The sequence below is a fragment of the Notamacropus eugenii genome, chromosome 3 (assembly GCF_028372415.1).
Source record: "Notamacropus eugenii isolate mMacEug1 chromosome 3, mMacEug1.pri_v2, whole genome shotgun sequence".
Lineage (NCBI taxonomy): Eukaryota > Metazoa > Chordata > Mammalia > Diprotodontia > Macropodidae > Notamacropus > Notamacropus eugenii.
The window spans coordinates 227429938-227441563 of record NC_092874.1 but is presented as its reverse complement, the minus strand read 5'-3'; the positions used below and the strand labels follow the sequence as shown (position 1 = coordinate 227441563).

At 43.4% G+C, this 11626-nt stretch overlaps 1 long non-coding RNA gene across 1 annotated transcript in view; it reads right to left on the bottom strand.

Moving 5' to 3' along the window:
• The window catches only part of LOC140534177 (uncharacterized), a 28863-nt gene extending 17887 nt beyond the window's left edge, over nt 1–10976 (bottom strand). Inside the window, exons 1-2 of the long non-coding RNA XR_011977201.1 lie at nt 5464–10976; nt 1031–1115 (exon numbers count right to left, since the gene is read on the bottom strand). This is a non-coding gene — a long non-coding RNA (uncharacterized lncRNA). The remainder of the gene's footprint in view (nt 1–1030; nt 1116–5463) is intronic.
• Nucleotides 10977–11626: the final 650 nt, after the last annotated feature.

The window sequence follows — 11626 nt, the reverse complement described above, 5'->3', positions numbered from 1 at the left end:
AAAAAGTAAATGCCAGACAATACACAGGAGTGAATATGCTCCCTAGCTGGGAGTAATATAATATCAGAGCTCAAACTAAACAAGAGGATCAATTTTACCCAGAGATCTATTCTAGCAATCTCTAGGGAGGCAAGCTGGAGTAGGAGCTTATTGAGAAACCAGCTTCCCCTACATATACACTACTTCTCTCTTTATGTGTTTTTCCCAAAGAATATCTGAAACCACATCTCCAAAAATTTCTAGAGCCCATTTGATTTCATTCCTTATGCTGGAATGCACCATCATATTACACTCAGTATTCTCTCTGCCAGTCTGGAGTCCCAATTCCTTCCATATAAGCAAAATGCAGCAGGTTTGACTGGAAGCCCAGTAACAAAGGCCTGGGACATGGTGTCACAAATGCACACACCATCCAGAAGAAAAATGCACATGTCTAGGAAGAACCTGCTAGGAGCAATTTGTTCTGGGAATACACATAGAAGGTCTATTTTGAGACTTACCTGTGTAGGGGTATATGTGAGAGAGGATATTTCAGGTAGGAGGATCAATGACCCAAGATGGGAAGTTAGAACAAATACAGCAAGTGCAGCATATATTTGGGATAAGGAAGAATGTGGCTTGACTATACACAGGTGTTATTGTTCACAACCTCAGAGAAGGATGACCTTTTCCAGGCAGTTCCTTTTCTTGCCCCCCTCCTCTTGTGGGGGATTGCAACAGGGTAAGAGATGCTAGGGTTCCTGGAAGGTGCATGAAGCCTAAGGCCTGGCACTATGCCTGTGGTTACGACTGGCCCTGCCCCAATTGTGGCTGGGTGTGGAGAAAGTCACTGGGTGGAGACTGGTTCCTGGAAGGTTGGCCCCCTAGGTTCCTACTGACTACTGGCCAAGCTCTCTTCTCATCCCTCGGAAAGTCATCGCTTCAACTCTATCTTTTGTCCTATCCTTTACATCCCAGTTATTCTAAACACATAGGCTGGGTTCAACTCATTGGTCCTCTGGGGATTTCTGACTTCAGAATTTCTGCTTACCTCCTAGATTTGTAGGTTTCTTCTTTTAGGATGTTCTAGACTTTTTCATATTGCTGTAGATCCTTTCTAAAATTAGTTGTCATTTCTAGGATTAGAAGTAAATGGAAATTTTAGATATCATAAGCTGAGGACTTCAACATGGAAGTCTTCTGGCTGGGGACCAGTTGCTTCCTCCAAACCCTAAGATTCTGAAAGTTCCAGAATATATGACCTTTGACTTCCCTTAGGCTCAAAGTTAAGGAACGTGCTTCTAATCATCCCTTCTCTCTTCATCTAATTCTTCAATCATCATCTGTAGACTTGGAAACTTCCAAGACCCTAGGTCCCAGCTGTCTTACACAAGCGAGGATTTAAACCAGTATTAGAGCCTAGGCCTCCTGTCCTCTGGGTCTCTGCTTTCTCCATCCCAAAAATAAGAGGACCTTCATACTTCTCAGAGCCCTAGCTTCTCTTTCCACCACCTCCCTCTGCCCCTGGGTAACCGCCCTGGCTCTGTGCACTCAGGATAAAGCCTCAACCCTCCCCTTGTCCCTTGTGGCTGCCTCCCTTTTCCGTCTGTTGAGAGAGGAAGCCAGGGGGGAGTCAGGGCCTGCCCTGCAAGGGCACTGATAAAGAAGCAACCCATGCTCCCACCTCCTGGGGCCACTGTGGTCAGGAAGGCAGGCTGACTCCCTACAAGGACACTCTCCTCCTCCCCCACTCTACCCCACACTCTCCGCCCTTCTCGGGAAGCTGGTTGCATAACCAAGGAGGGTATTTGGCAACATTTCTTGTGGTTTGATGTCAGGGTGTGTGTGATGGGGGGAGTGACAGAAGTCATCTCTTAGGAAGGGACAAAACAGGCAGAGAATAGCTGAATTAGGTACAGAAAGGGAAAGACCCTTGGGGCCTAGCCTCTAGTTCTGTTTCTGCCACTAACTCACTGTGTGGCCATGGCCAAGTCCTTGCTAGCTCAAGTGTTCTCACCTAGAACATAGAGGCAAGGCTAGAAGATCCCTTGTAGGATTTTAGAGTACTTCTGCTGTCCTTTGTTCTTTCTGAATCTTTCTCAGTCTATATCTCTGTTCATCTTTGTCTCATTGGCATCCTTCCGCCTCTGTGATCCTCTGTCATCATGCATGTCTCTGCTTCTTCAGATATTTACGAGGCATCCACTATGTGCAGGATGCTCAGAGTGAGCATTTGGAATCTTTCATTCAAAAATGGAAACAACAAATCTGCTCTCAAGAAGTTAACAGTCTAATAGGGGTCTCCTTAAATTCTGTGACCTACTCCTTCATGCCATCTCAGGGGCCGACATAGGGTCTTATCCCTGTCCATACATAGGGATGGTCAAACCTGGATCTCAATATAACTCACAAGTGTTCCACTTTCTTTCTTTCATTAAAAACTGACAGTAATCTCTATGATCCTAACCTCTTATCCTTCCACCTCTGCCTATTCCTCACTCCTCCTAAAGCAATTTTCCATCCTTATTGACCTCCACCCCTCAGAATTTCCTCAGACCATTACCATTGCTCTGATTTGCCTTTCTGTCCAATCCTGACCCCAGAGCCAGCCAAAGAACTCAATGTTGTCTTCTATTTTCAAATCCCTTGCCCCTTTTTCCTATCATTGCCCATCCTTTGCCAAACCTTGGCCCTACATCACTCCCTCCATCTGGCTTCTCCACTCCTATATACATGCTACTGAATAGATCTAGAAGAAGCCACAACCACGCTACCTGGGTACATAGTCAATTCATGTCATCTAGCTTCAGCAAGGTAGTCCTTTGATTCGTATTAATGGCTTCCTCATCTCACTCTAGACAAAAGTTTTTAAACCTTGTCCTCACTCCTCCTTTCCCAACTCTCCCTTCTCCCTTTCTCTCAGATGAAGACCTGGTTTCTTACTGTACTGAGAGAAGTGAGGCTGTTAGAGATAATTTCCTTCTTCTCTCTGTTAATATTGAAACTCGTTAATATCACACACACACACACACACACACACACACACACACACACACACACACACACACACCATTCTCTTTTCCTTTCTCTACTCTGACAATGAGCTAGACTTTCTCCTTGACAAGGCCACCAACTCTATATCTATGTTTGCTCCCATCCTCTCTTGTCTTCTCCAGCACATTGCAACCTCACTCATCCCCTCTTTCTCTTTACTCTTCAACCTCTGGCCATCCACTAGTTCCTTCTCTACTGCCTTCAAACATGCCACCCACTCAAGCTATCATCCTATGTTGCTGTAGTTGTCATGTATGACTCATCATGACTCCATGGACATTTGTCCATGGGGTTTTCTTGGCAAAGATACTAGAGTGGTTTGTCATTTAAATCCTTTTCCAGGGGATCACCTTTTTGTCAGTGATCCATGAGGCAGATAGAGATTACGTCACTTGCCCAGGGTCATACAACTAAGAAGTGTCTGAGGATAGATTTGAAGATGGGTCCTCTAGCTCTCTGTCCACTGAGCTACCTAGCTGCCTCATTGTCCTATCTACCTCCTCCCTTTCTTAACCAAAGTCCAAGAAAAAGCTAACTAAACTCAATGTCTCCATTTTACCTATTCAATCTTGTGATCTAGCTTCTGATATTATCGTTCAACTGAAATTGCTTTCTCCAAAGTTACTGATGATTTCTTAGTTGCCAAATCTAATGGCCTTTTTCTCAATTGTCCTCCTTCTTGACTTATCTGTCATATTTTACCCTGTGACCATTGTCTCTTCCTGAATAAATTCTTCTTTCTGGGCTTTGGTGATACTGCTCTCCACTGGTTTTCCTCTTACCTGTCTTACCTGTCCTGCTAAATCTCCTTTTATGATTCACCATAAAGATCATGCTTCTTACCCATGGGTGTTCCTCAAGGTTCTGTCCTAAGCCCCCTACTCTTCTTTCTTGATGATCTCATCAACTCCCATGGAGTCAATCATTTTCTCTACGCTGATTTCCAGATCTATAAATCTAGCCCCAGTCTCTCCCCTGAGCTTCAGTCCAGCATCATTAATTGCCTATTAGATATTGCAACATCTTAGAAACATCTCAATTTCAACATGTCTAAAACAGAACTCATCTTTCCCTCAAAACCCTCTCTTCTCCCACACTTCCCTATTTCTGTCAAAAAAAAAAACAAAACCCTACCATAATTCCAGTCTCCCACATTCACAAGCTGACTCCTCATTCTCTTTCACCCCATAGATCCAATCAATTGTCAGTCTTGCCATTTTACTTCCACATCTCTCAGTCTGAGCCCTTTTCTAAACTAACACATCTACCACCTTGGTTGGATACCACCCTTAAGACCTCTCAGCTAGATTATTGCAAGGACTTCCTAATTGTCATCCCTGCCTCAAGTCTCTCTCTACTACGGTCCATCCACTATGCCACTACCAATGCCATTTTTTTAAAGTGTAAATCTGGTCATATGCCTCCTCTATTCAATCAACTCTAGTGACCTCCCCCACGTTGACTCTAAAATAAAATACAAATGTCTGGTTTTAAATTTTAAAGCCCACCACAACCTGGCCCTACATAATCTATCATTCTAGCTTCATAGGATACTACTTCACCTCACACACCATGGAATCCTAAAAAACTAGTCTTATCTCTGTTCCTCACACTTGATGTTCCTCTGCACCTGGAATACGATCTGTCTAGATGGTGCAGGGAATAGAACGCTGGGCCTGGAGTGTTCTTCCAGGAAGGAGGAGACCTGAGGAAGACCTGAATTCAATTCTGGTCCCAGACGCTTCCTAGTTGTGTCACCTTGGACAAGTCATTTAACCTCTGTTTGCCTCAGTTTCTTCAACTGTAAAATGGGGATAACAGCACCTATCTCACAGGGTTGTTAGGATCAAATGAGATGATATTTGTAAAGTGCTTAGTACAGAGACTGGCATATAGGAGGCACTATATAAATGCTTATTTTCTCCCTCCTTTGAGCAAGATCTTCTGCATGGAATCTTTCCTGCTCCTCCCACGATTAGTGCCATCCCTGCCTAACTGCCTTGAATTACTTTGTGTATATTTGCATTTATTCTCTTTATATTCATTCTGCATACACGTACCATATGTGCTTGTCATCTCCCCCAACAGACTACAAATTCTTTGCAAGCAGGCATTATTTCATTCGTAGTATTTGTACCTCTAGTGCCTAGCACAGACTGGGGCCCAAAAGTTCTGTGATTTTTTTTCCTGCATAGCTTCTCCCAATATTAACAAGGATTTGGCTTTAGAGGGTTACCATAACTGAAAATTCCATCTTCCTGGGGCCAGTTTGGTGATGAGTTTGTCTGATGTAGTACACAAAAAACCCCAGACAAACAGCCTGAAAGCTAGAGATACAAAAAGAAGCAAAAAGAAAGGTAGGTCTTGTCCTCAGGAAACTTAACAACTCATAAAAGGCAGTTGAAAAGTGTGGGGAGGTCAGGAACATACCTGCTCAAGGGCATGGTGGCAAAGTTAGGCCCAACTGGGAAGGTGATGCCCATCTCCAAAACAGAAGCCATCTGGAAATTGACCAATGAGAGGAGAAGTCAGCATGGAAGAGGGATGTTCTAAGGTGAGAGGCAGCTGAGTCATAGTGGGGAATTAATAAATCTGAGTTCAAATTCACCTCCCGTGGCCCCTGTTTCTTCATTTCTTCTAAAAAGAGGGCATTGGACTAGCAGGTTTCTGAGGTTGCTTATAACTCTAGATCTATGAGACTGTGAGGCTGGGGCACACTCTATCCCCAATATACATAGCATCCACGGGAAAAGGGCTAAAAATTAGGGTAACATCATGGTGAGACAAATGTCCCAGTGTCCTTCTTGCCCCTAGAAAATCCCATTCCCACTTCTGTGGCTCTCTCCTCCCTCCCCCCTGAAGAAGGGCCCAAGTCAGCCATGCTCATTCCTTCACTCCTCTCTTGGCTCCATCCTCAACTCCTTCGACTTCCTTACCATGCCTCCAAAGGGCATTCTCTCCTTAATTGGAGCCAGAGGACCTGGGTTCAAACCCTATCTCTGCTACTTACCACCTGTGTGACTTTGGACAAATCACTTAACCTCTCTGGCTTTCCATTTCCATCTCTATAAAATGAAAGAATTGGTAAAATGGGCACAATGGAACAATTTATATGGTAAATAATATTTCTTTAAAAATATTTATTTTCCAAGCACTTATAATCTCTTTCTCCTATTGCTCCCCCAATTAAATAATTTTAAAATGAAAAAGAAAACCCTCATAATAAATATTATGTTGTAATAACAAATATTACACTGGCCACATCTCAAAATGCATATCTCATTTGGCATTGCAATTCCATGACTTCTCTGGGAGGAGGGAGGTGGCATGTTCATCTTCAGTCTTCTGGACTGGTGCTTTATCAAACAATAACACTGTGAAGAAAGACACCTTGGAAAGACTTAACAACACTCATCAATGACCAACTATGACTCCAGAGAAGCATGCTACTCATCTCCTGACAGAGGGGAGGAACCCAAGGTGAAGGATGAAGCATTCATTTTGGGACATGGCAAGTTTGTGGATTTGTGTTGCTTGACTATGTTTATTTGTTATTCAAATAATTAGAGAGATAAGTGTATAAATAAATAGATGAATGAGTGAATAGTAAAGATAGGTGGGTAGGTAGGTAAATAGGTAGAGAGATGGATGAACGGATGGATAGACAGATGGATGGATGGATGGATAAATGGATGAATGGGGTTAGGGTTCTTCTAACTCCAGATATGTGGACCTATATATGATCCTAACCTGATCTTGAGATAACATATGAACCACTGCTGGACCTTTATAGAAAACTTTTTCAGCCTGATAGGATGCGCCAAAGTTTAAACCAGCATTCTAGAAGGTAGAATCATCTCCACTCCACAGTGAGACATCAGTGTAGCACTTTAGCAAAGCATAAAACATTACAGAAATATGTTATTATTCTAGCACCATTCCTCTGTTACCTTCCAAAGACCAAATTATTCAGAAATCCTTGTGGGGAGGGGGGGAGAGAGAGAATAAGTATTTATTTAGTATCTACTATGTGTCAAACACTGTGCTAAGTATTTTACAAATATTATCTCATTTGATCCTTGTGAGGTAAGTGCTGTTAGCTGTTATCCCCATTTTACAGCTAAGGAAACTGAGGTAAGCAGAGGCTAAGTGACTTAACCAGCGTCACACAGCTAGTAAGCATTGGAGTCTGCATTTGAACTCAGGTCTTCGTGCCTCCAAATCTAGAGCTCTATCTACTGAGGCAATTACCTCCCTCTGGGGGACACTTGAACTAAGTCAGACCTGGCCTAAGTCAAATGAAGCCTACAGGGTCACAGAATTCCACGGCTAGAGGCTTAAATAATCATACTCAGCACTATCCCCAAAAGGTTGCAAATCTAATTCTGCTAACAGGATGGAAAAATGGAAAAAAACCTACTAGAAGGGATTCACTCTGACTGGGTGATATGTCCCTGTCCTAGCTATCCTCTCTGCAAAGGTGATGAATGGCCAAAGACCACTTAACATCCACCACAGGGTCACCACTGCCTCCTGGCTCAGAACCCAGTTACTGCCTATACTCCTTAATGTAAGCATGTTTAAGGAATGTGCTAGAACCTGGTTTGTTTGTTTTTTTTTTTTACAAACATCTTATATCTCCTATTAGACTAGAACTCCTTGGCTAGCAAGGATTCCTGGTTTTTTGTTTGTTTAATTTTTATTGATCTCTTTTGTGTTTATGTTAGCCAATTCCCCACTATAACTTTACCTTCTTCCCTATGCAGAAAATATCCCTTATAACAAAAAAATTAAAAAAAGACCAATCACAAAAAGGCAGCTGAACACAGCTAACTAACACACCAGTTAGGTCCCATTATACATTTAGCCGGAGTTCCCAGCTTTGGCAAAGGCGGGTGACTGATCTGTTTTCTCCTGTCTCTTCCTCTGGCTAACTTGCTCATTGTAATTACACAGTGCTGTTCTTTTCAGGTACCTTGTTGTACTCCTGGCTACATTTTCTTTTGCTTTACTTGGCAACAGTTCTTAGAAGCTTTGCCATGACTCCTCGAATTCTTCATATTATTTTTCCTAATAACAACATAATATTCTATCACCTTTGTGCTTCACACTTGTCTTAGTCATTCTCCAACCAATAGGCAACTACTTTGTTTCCAATTCTTTGTTACTACAGAAAGTGCTACTATAAATATTTTGGTTTATGTTGGACTTTCCTTTCTGTTTTTGACCTACATATGCCTAGGAGTAGGATCTCAAGGTCAAAGGTTATGGATATTTTTGTCACCTTGTTAGGATAATTCCAAATTGCTTTCTAGAATGGTTGAACCAATTCTCAGCTCCACCAACAGGGCACTAGTGGACTTATCTTTCCACAGCCCTTCCAAAATGGACTCTTCCCATCTTTGGTCATCTTTGCCATTTCCCTGGGTCAAACCTCAGATTGGTTTTGACTGGCACCTCTCTTAATATTGGTGGGGATTCCTGTCTTACACATTATTCCTTCTCACTCAAATCCAACTTGGACTACTTCTCTTTCCTCATATACTATATATGCCATGTCCCAATGCATTGCCTTGGCCCAGGTTTTCCCTAGGATGTAGTTGGAAGGCTCTCACTTCAAAGGTACCACGTCCTCTGTGAGTCCTTGCCTAATCACCTAGTTGTTACTGCTTTCCTCCCCCATGTCAATAAAAAATTCTTTGTGTTGACTATGTATATATTTTGAACATACTTATTTGTGGACACATTCTGACTTTCTCCCCCAGTAGAATGTTAGCTTATTTTTGTATCCCCATCACCTAGTGGTTTTGTACTGCCATCACCTGAAATACGGGCAATTAATTGTTACTAATTTGGGAATTCGTCCCCAGCACTCCTACTCAATCAATAGGTAGAAATAGCTGGTGACACAATAGATTGACCTGAAGTCAGGAAAACCTGAGTTCAAATCCAGCCTTAGATACTTACTGGCTGTGTGACCCTGGATATGTCACTTAGCTTCTGTCTGCCTCAGTTTCCTCAACTATAAAATAGGGAAAGTAATAGTACCTACTTCCCAGAGTTGTTTGAGAAGATCAAATGGAATAATATTGTAAAGCAGCTTAGTACTATATAAATACTATTTCCTTCCTTCCTTCCTTCAATCACTCATATTTTTATAGAGCAGCACTTTATGATAAAGCCTAGTATCTGACCTTATTTCATTTGATATTTACCTGTGAGGACAGTAGTGCAAATATTAGGGAAGGGAAAGAGCAAGCATTTATGTAGCACCATATGTGTGCCAGGAAATATGCTAAGCACTTCTACAAATATTTTCTCATCTGATCCTCAACCAGCAACTCTAGGGTGCAGGTGTTATTATTAGTGCCATTTACAATTGAGGAAACTAAGGCAAGCAGAGGTTAAATGATTTGCCCAGGGTCACATAACCAGTAAGTGTCTGAGGCTGGATTTGAACTCAGGACAGATATCCTGACTCCAGAACCAGTGCTCTACAGATGAGACAACTAAGACTTGTGGTATTCTTTCCTTGTCATTTTTTCCTGCTTTTTTTTTTTTTTTTGCATACTTCAAGGTCTGCCCAGGACCTTGCACAGAGTAGTCATTTAATGTTTGTTAAATTGAATAAACTACCCACAGACACATAGTATCAGATCTAGCCCTCCAATATAGATCTTTGACCTCCCACCTGGGCTACCCCAAACTATTAATCCATGCCTGCTGATTAATTGTAACACATGATACAATCACTCTGCCACAAGCCATGAGTATTGTATTTCCCACCATTCACATCATCTGCATGGAGTTCTAATAGTGGGTCTTGGAGGTTTCCACATGTAACCAGCTTATGTAATGCCAGGGCAAACCAGAATGTACATCTGGCACTTCTGCCTGGTACCAGGTGGCAGAACATAACAGACATATATGTGTGTCCTAGACTGGTACCAATATGGGATAAAAGATGTTTTATGATGCCCTGAGCAGACAAACATTTGGTGTCTTTTCCTCCTGTTCTACACAGAACATACATATAAAGTCCTACTCTACCTTCCCACCCTCCACCAAGACATTCACGGATGCAAGAAGCTGCTGGGAAAGACTGAAGAGTAAAGTGGAAAGAGTATTGAATTTGAAGCCAGAGGACCTGGGTTCCAGTCTCATCTCTGATACGTACTACCTGCGTGATGTTTGGTAGGGTCACTTGACCCCCTGAACCGCATTTTCTTCATCTGCCCCTCATAAAATGGGATGGCCTCTCGGATCCATTACTTTCTTAGTTCTGGAGGTAACATGTGATCCCATGACCAGACGATCTGTGAGGTCCATTTGGACTCTATGATCTTCGAATAAAGTAAAGTGGGTTTAAGGTACAGCTTGAAGGACAGACGTTAGGTATCAGGAAGTAGTAATAGAGTTCCTAGGATCTGGAGCTGGGCAGTGACCTTAGAGATGATTTCCACCAATGTCCCTCATTTTGTAGAGGCCTATAACCCAGAAAGATTTAGTTAAGTGACTTGTTCAAGATCACTCCGAGAGCACACAGGAAAGCCACGATTCAAACTGATGTTTCCCAGATCCAAATCCAGTATTTTTTCCAGTAGAGCAATTCCAAAACATCAGAAAGCTGGGGTAGGGGGTAGAAAGGGGAGGACAGCAAGAAGGTCCTGAGAATCTCCTCGCCTGAACTCTGCCTGTTTGAGATGGAACAAGAGTTGCCTATACCTGAGTAAGGGAATGGATGCAGGGTTTATTCTAGGGCCCTTAACTGACAAACATATAGAAGAGGTGGACGTTTTCCAGGGACAGAATGTAATACCCTCCACACTTGTGCTGGCCTATTTTGGGTGTTGATGGCAGGCTGCAGCGGTCACCCAGCCTGGGACAACAGAGATGAGGAGGAGGAAGTCAAAGGCATCCCTCTAAGGCAGGTGAGTCATCCTGCTCTGTCCCTCCCCTCTTGCACCTCGCCCCCCCCCCCCACACCCCACCCCAGCCAAGAAAGAGGCCTTTGTCCCAGGCCATATGAGGCAGAGGGGGAGGGGAAAAGGTTACAGGTAGAGAAACATCAAAGCATCCAATTCCCCCTTTCACTCCTGCGTATCAGTCTCCCCTCTCCCCATGGTCCAGTCCATGCTACAATGAGGCATCCCGAAATGAGGATCCTAGGTGTTCTGACCCCACACACTCCACCAGCACAGTAGAACAGGAAGTTGGACAGGTGGGTCATTGCCAGGTCTTTGAGGCCTCCTCCATCCCTCATCTCTGCTACCCAGGAATACCAGAGGTCAGAACCAGTGTAAGGGCTTGTAGGTTGTTTTGAGATGAGGCTAACACAATTAGGATCTAGTATAAACACAGAATGGAAGAAACTGAGGCCCAGTGGACAGGGAGTGTGTATGCCTGGCCCTCAGCACCCCTGTCTGCCTTGTAAGTGGGGGTAGGGGGTGGAGTAGGAGGTGTGGGCAGAAACCACACAGGGCTCAAGTTTCCTCTGTCAGCCAGAAGGGGCAGGAGGAGAGGAGGGCCCAGGGAGAAAGGGGAGGTTGGGAGGAGGCACAGATAACCCATAGCCTGGGGGTTTGGAGACGAG